Below are 6,350 nucleotides of genomic sequence, written 5' to 3'. Positions count from 1 at the left end.
AATGATGTAATCCCGTTGGCTTATTAATAAAAGTTGAGTTCTTTTCTTTATGACTCCTTTTTAATTACGAGCTTTTCTTTTAGGAATGGATTCTAGAGAACTACAATGTCTTGCGGATAGTGCGACTACGCACACCATTCTACGCCATAGGCAACTATTCTTAGAGATGTTGCCTACACATTCCTCTGTGACTACGATGGCTGGGCCATCTGGTTTAGTTCAAGGACATGGAATGGCCCAATTCCTATTGCTAAATGGCACATTGATTAAAGTCACAGAAGCTCTCTACGCTCCTAAGGCAAATCGAACCTTATTGAGCTTCAAAGATATTAGAGCTAACGGATTCCATGGGGAAACGCATACTGAGAACGGAAAAGAGTTCCTTTGCATTACCTCTAATGATTGCGGACGGAAGCGCATTTTAGAGAAGCTTATGTGTCAATCTAGTGGACTTTATGTCACTATAATTCGACCAATTGAATCCAATAATGTAATAAGAGAAGATCTCTTGGATTCTGACACATACTGGCTTTGGCATGACCGACAAGAACATCCTGGTCGAGATATGATGCTCCGTATACTAAAGACTTCACACGGACATCCATTCTTTAGAGTGAGAACAAGCAAGAATCAAAAATTGATTCCTGGACTTAGTAAGATAGCAACCACTGCAGCATCTGGCGCTGCAGTTGTCTTGGGATGCCAGAGGGCCGCCCAAGTCCCTTGTGACAACGCCATAAATGGCACTATCCATGGCCATGATGCCATGGATGTCCCTCCCCATGTCCATGACGCCATGGATGATTCTCCCCATGGCCAAGGTGCCATGGATGCCACTTTTCATGGTTCCAACACCATGATGAGTGATGTAGTCACACATTTTGCTTCTACGAACGCTACAAACGCTCAGGCCCAACCAAAATCCTCATTGGTTACTTCTAAGGCCCCTCGCTCATTCTGCAAAGCCTGTTTATTTGGGAAATTAGGACCGAGACCGTCATACGCAAAGGATCCCAAAATACTAATTCCGTTCTGGAACTTAAGCACCGTGAAGATGGTATCCTGATTCATCAATCAGCTTATACCCAAAAGATGCTTAGGCATTTTAACATTGATAAAATTAAGCCTTCAAGCACCCCAATGGTCATCCGTAGTCTTGATCGAAAGAAGGATCCATTTCGTCCAAAAGATGACGACGAAGAAGTGCTAGAGGTAGAAGTGCCCTACCTAAGTGTAATAGACGCATTATTGTACTTAACACAATGCACAAGACCGGATATCTCATTCGCTGTGAACTTGTTAGCTAGATATAGCTCTGCGCCAACACGACGCCATTGGACTGGTGTTAAGGATATCTTTCGATACCTAAGTGGTACGATTGATATGGGCTTGTTCTATCCCTACAGAGAGAAGATGGATTCGGACCCATCAAGTGCCAGAGACGCCATAAATGGACTGCGTCCCCTCTCCCCATCCCAAAACAATATAAGTGTATTGGAAGGTTTTGCTGATGCTGGGTACCTCTCTGACCCACACAAAGGTCGCTCCCAAACTAGCTATGTGTTCACCATGGGAAAAACCGCGATATCTTGAAGGTCTACAAAGCAGACCTTAGTCGCTGCCTCTTCGAATCATGCAGAGATTATTGCTCTTCACGAAGCGGTTCGTGAATGTATATGGCTACGATCCATAGTTACGCATGTTCGAAGCAATTGTGGTTTGAAGTCTACCACAGATGAGCCTACTAGCATTTATGAGGATAATGCTGCTTGCATTGAACAAATGAAGCAAGGCTACATCAAAGGCGACAACACCAAGCATATATAGCCTAAATTCTTCTACAATCAGCAACAACAGAAGCTCCTCAATATCAAGGTCAACCAAGTTCGATCTGAGGACAATGTGGCAGACTTGTTTACTAGGTCATTGCCCAAATCCACGTTCGAGAAACATGTGGCAAAAATTGCCTTGCGGAAATTATCCGAACTCCCATGATCTTAGTCATCAGGGAGAGACGCAGACATCAGGGGGAGATGTCTACATGTTTGTCTCGAAGCGTGAAGAGTGTATGTTGTGCTCTTTTTCCCCTTCAACCGAGGTTATTTTTGTCCCACTGGGTTTTTGTTACTCGGCAAGGTTTTTAACGAGGCAACAAGAGAAGCACCGCATTTGGGCAACACAAGGGGGAATGTTTAAGTAAATCTCTATTTTGTGTTTGGCCAAAACTCTAGGTTACTTGACCTAGTGGTAATAGGGTTTAAAAGGATCTAGATATTCCTATTTAATGTATGATTACCTTTCCTTATATGGTTCGGATTCTATACCTTGTAATCCTCTATATAAAGAGGCCCCTATTATCGATGAAAATACACAGCAATTTTCTCTCAATTTCTGATTCCCTAAAACAGATGATAAATTTTCCCATGAAATTTTAATCTATGCCTTCCTCGACTCTGCTACCACTCTGCCAGTGCACCTCCGTGCTCTTCTACCTTCGGGACGACCCTGATCGGCTGCGAAGTATGAAGTTCACAGACTAACCAGTAATAGAGCTCCGGTCCGCGACTCCATCCTCTTCTTCCAACAAGACAACGGCTCCCTCGATGTCGGACAAAATCAATGATGAAGACAAGACTATGGTATTGGTCCATCAACTAGTGGAAAGAGAACCCAAGATTCAAGTGGGTCAATATGAGAGAATAGAACATAAAAAGCAGAGTGTTGTGCAGAATCTAAAAAAGAAAGCAAGAAAATGGAACAGATCAGATTATGTTGTAGAAAATTGTGGATATTCTTTGCAGAAGAAAATGGAACAGATCAGATTATGTTGTAGAAATTGTGGATATTCTTTGCAGTTACCCGACTTGTTTTGCTAAGATACACAGAATGAGGGAGATCATTGTCTGCCACCTCCAAGCCAAATGGAGCAATGTCAACCGTACTGACGTCTAGTATTTTATTCCTTTCAGATAATGTAGACTTGGCATCTTGTGTATTTTGTTTTATTTTATTTTTTCTAGTGGAGTTGGTAATACTAAAAATCCTAATTTTAACAAAGTGGAAATTTGATTCTATTTTTTGGTTCTACAAATTTGCTTCAGTAATCGTCAAGGAGTATGGTCCAGAGTCCAGACACATGTCTTTGATGTGAAAAAATTGAAAATAAAGATAACTAATTCAAGATGTGCAATCACAAAAAAGAATGTAAACTTCTTCCCTAGACAGGCATAACTTTTTTTCCTCAATTTATTTTGGCAAAATCATACCAAATGTAGAAGGAAGTCTGTGATCATGTATTATCTGCGCTGCACTATTCCACAGCTACAATCAGAGTACAGGTAATCAGACATATATCAGCAATCTCAGTTTTTGATACTTCTCTTTGCTAAAAATTGGCCCCCAAAATGTATGTCCAATATCATACTTGAGCTATCAAAAAATAAAAAACTTGAGCAATCATTTCTGGCTCAACAAAAAATATACTTCACAATCAATCATAAAATTCAACGTGAATCAACAGCTGTGTTTGAGTCTCCATGAGGAAGCAGAAGTTTGATTTCAAAAGTAGATGGCTTGCAAAGGAAATTCAGCATACTAGGAAGCAGCACTTCAATTTCAAATTCTGAGAATTGAATAGGTGCATCCCCTGCAATGAGTTGAGGGTATTGATCAATGCTTGCTACTGGAAGCAGAGTATTCATGAGATTGCAATGTCCGACAACCTTGCCATATGTTTGGTAGAGTAGGAATTTAGGAGTGTTCGATAGTGATAAACAGTGAATGGACTAGGTGCTGTAACAAATATAAACATGTAGATACTTTACACTCCAGCTATAGATTCTGGTACAGAATGGGATCTAGCAAGTACTTCTGGATTGATCATGAAAGATGTAGTAACCGCATAGAAAGGTAAAGGTTCTATGGTTAGGGACAAAAGATGTACAAATGATGCTTTAAAATGAATCCTATTTTGTTAATTAAAGAATGAGAAAGCTAACCTGACACAACTTCTCTGTTTCTAATGATCTTCATGCCATTAGCGTGAACTCACGAAGGGGATGTTTTTGATCTTGGACCAATCTTCTCCTTTGTCCTTTTCACATCGAGGTTCTAGAAGTAAACAATTCCGAATTGTCAAGGTAGAAATTGTCGCTGGTAGCCCCGTCTCTGGCAAAGATTGGAGCTTATCACACTCCCTGATACTCAGGTTTTCAAGTGTGGTGAGATTCTCAAGCACCTCCGATATGGATTCAAGATCTGGGAATCTTTGAATGCTTAAAGAGGTTAAACTGTGAGGAAGAGGATAATCTTTTGAAAAGGACTTCAGGCCAGGAAATCCACCAATGGTGAAAACATCTAGAGAGGGTAGTTTGTGAAGTCTCCACTGATGTATGGGATTAAGCTTTTCACAATCAGTAACTGTAAGTAGTCTTAAGCTGCTGGGCAGACCCTGCTTTGGCAAGGACAGGAGACTAGGACAGCCAGAAATCTCCAACTTCTGAAGACATTTGAGTTTATGAAAGAATTTAGGTAGAGACTTGAGATTCTCACATTCGGAAATTGTGACAAACTTTATGTTGGGTGGCAATCCACCCTCTGGAAAGTCCTGAAGAAGGGGGCAGCTCTTTACTTCCAAGGTCTCAAGATTCGTGAGATTGAGAAGGCTCAATGGCAATGTCTGGAAATTAGAGCAATCACTAATCTCAAGACGCTCAAGGCTTGTTGGTAACTCACCATTTGGAAAGGACATGAGAAAGGAACAGTTGTCTATCTCCAAGTACTTTAGAGTCATATTGTCTTTGTGCATCAAACCCTCAGGCAGTGATCCCAGAATTTTGCAATAGTAAAATTTCATATGTGTTAGAGTTGATGGCATGTGTACATACATGTACATTTGCAAGCATAATTAGCTATAATGGGCCACGCTCATTGTACCGCCAAAGGTACTCATTCCAACAGAAGGAATGACATGCAGGCACACCGCCAGGCGGGCTACAGCCCAAAGTCGGACCACCTCCAGATCGGCGGCGACGCGCCGCCACGCGCCACGCCAAGATGGCATCAGAAGCTTCTGAAACTGGGAGCTGAAGCATATCAGTCCCACATCGAAAACAAAGAGAAGATCAACCTCTTCCTCACCTATAAAAGGTTCTCTCCTCTCTCCTCATTAATTACGCATTCAATACTTACCTACTGTTACTTTGTCAACATAAATACATTGACTAACTTAGGCATCGGAGAGTTGAAGACCGCCCAACGCGGTCTTCCTCTGACGCCCTTTGTATTTTACTTGACAGGTAGCGGAAGCGTTGAGAACATTGCAAGTATCGATCCGCCCATCGGATCAGCGTTAACAAAGGTTCAGCTACCGCCGAACTTTTGGACATTAACATTGGCGCCGTCTGTGGGAACCCTTGAACAAAAGGCCATCCCACCACAATTACCATGACTAACGGTAGCGGGGGAAACGCTGAAGAGCAGGCAAACCATCCCGCCATCCCCCAACCCTCGGACCCAGCAGTAGGCGTTAACCGTGCACTATTCACAACCCCGGCCAACCCCGGCGGTGAGGTAAATCCAAGCAGCAGCCGCCCGCCGGGCCAAGATCTCGTCACTATGTACAAGCTAGCACGGGCGGATCTACATAAGGCAAACAGAGAACGTGAGGAGGAGCTCAAGGAAAAGGCTGAGGCCCAAAGGCAGGTGGCTACGCTCATGACACGTTTTGAGGAATTAAAGAAGACACTGGAGGCCACCGCCCGCCCAGCACAGAGCGAGCAGTCACTTAGCACCAGGCGTAGTCGACCCGGCACCGGCACATTGGTACCAGGGCCGGTCATACAGATGCAGGTACCGCTGAACCCACCTGAGTTGTTGGGAATGGGACCACCGCCCATACCCCAACTAATGTTGGAACAGGAGGCGGAATCACTCCCGCACACCAACTGCTCGGAGGCTAGGGCGAGGACTGAGAATAATCCGCCTGTGCCGAGGCGCAGGCAGTCCCAGCGGGTCATTCAGGCTGATTCTGCCGCCGATGCAACCGCCCAGATTTTGGAAAGGATGCACCAGCTGGAGCAGAGGTTGATCAGGGCGGAATCGGGCGCCCCAGCGCCAACTCAGAATCCGCTCTTCGCTTCCAGACCCGGACCCTTCACCGTTGAAATTCTACAGGCTGTCAGACCGGCATATGCAAAAAACCCAAAGATGTCGCATTACGGCGGAATGTCTGATCCCTTCGTCCACATGGACACTTTCAAGAAAGTCACCAACAACAAGGGATTCGACGACGCCACCTTGTGCCACTTGTTCAGCGAAACTTTGGATGGCGAGGCAATGAACTGGTTCTT

Source organism: Rosa rugosa, chromosome 6, assembly GCF_958449725.1.
Source record: "Rosa rugosa chromosome 6, drRosRugo1.1, whole genome shotgun sequence".
Taxonomy (NCBI): domain Eukaryota; kingdom Viridiplantae; phylum Streptophyta; class Magnoliopsida; order Rosales; family Rosaceae; genus Rosa; species Rosa rugosa.
The sequence above is the reverse complement of the archived record's forward strand: the minus strand, read 5'-3'. Positions refer to the sequence as shown.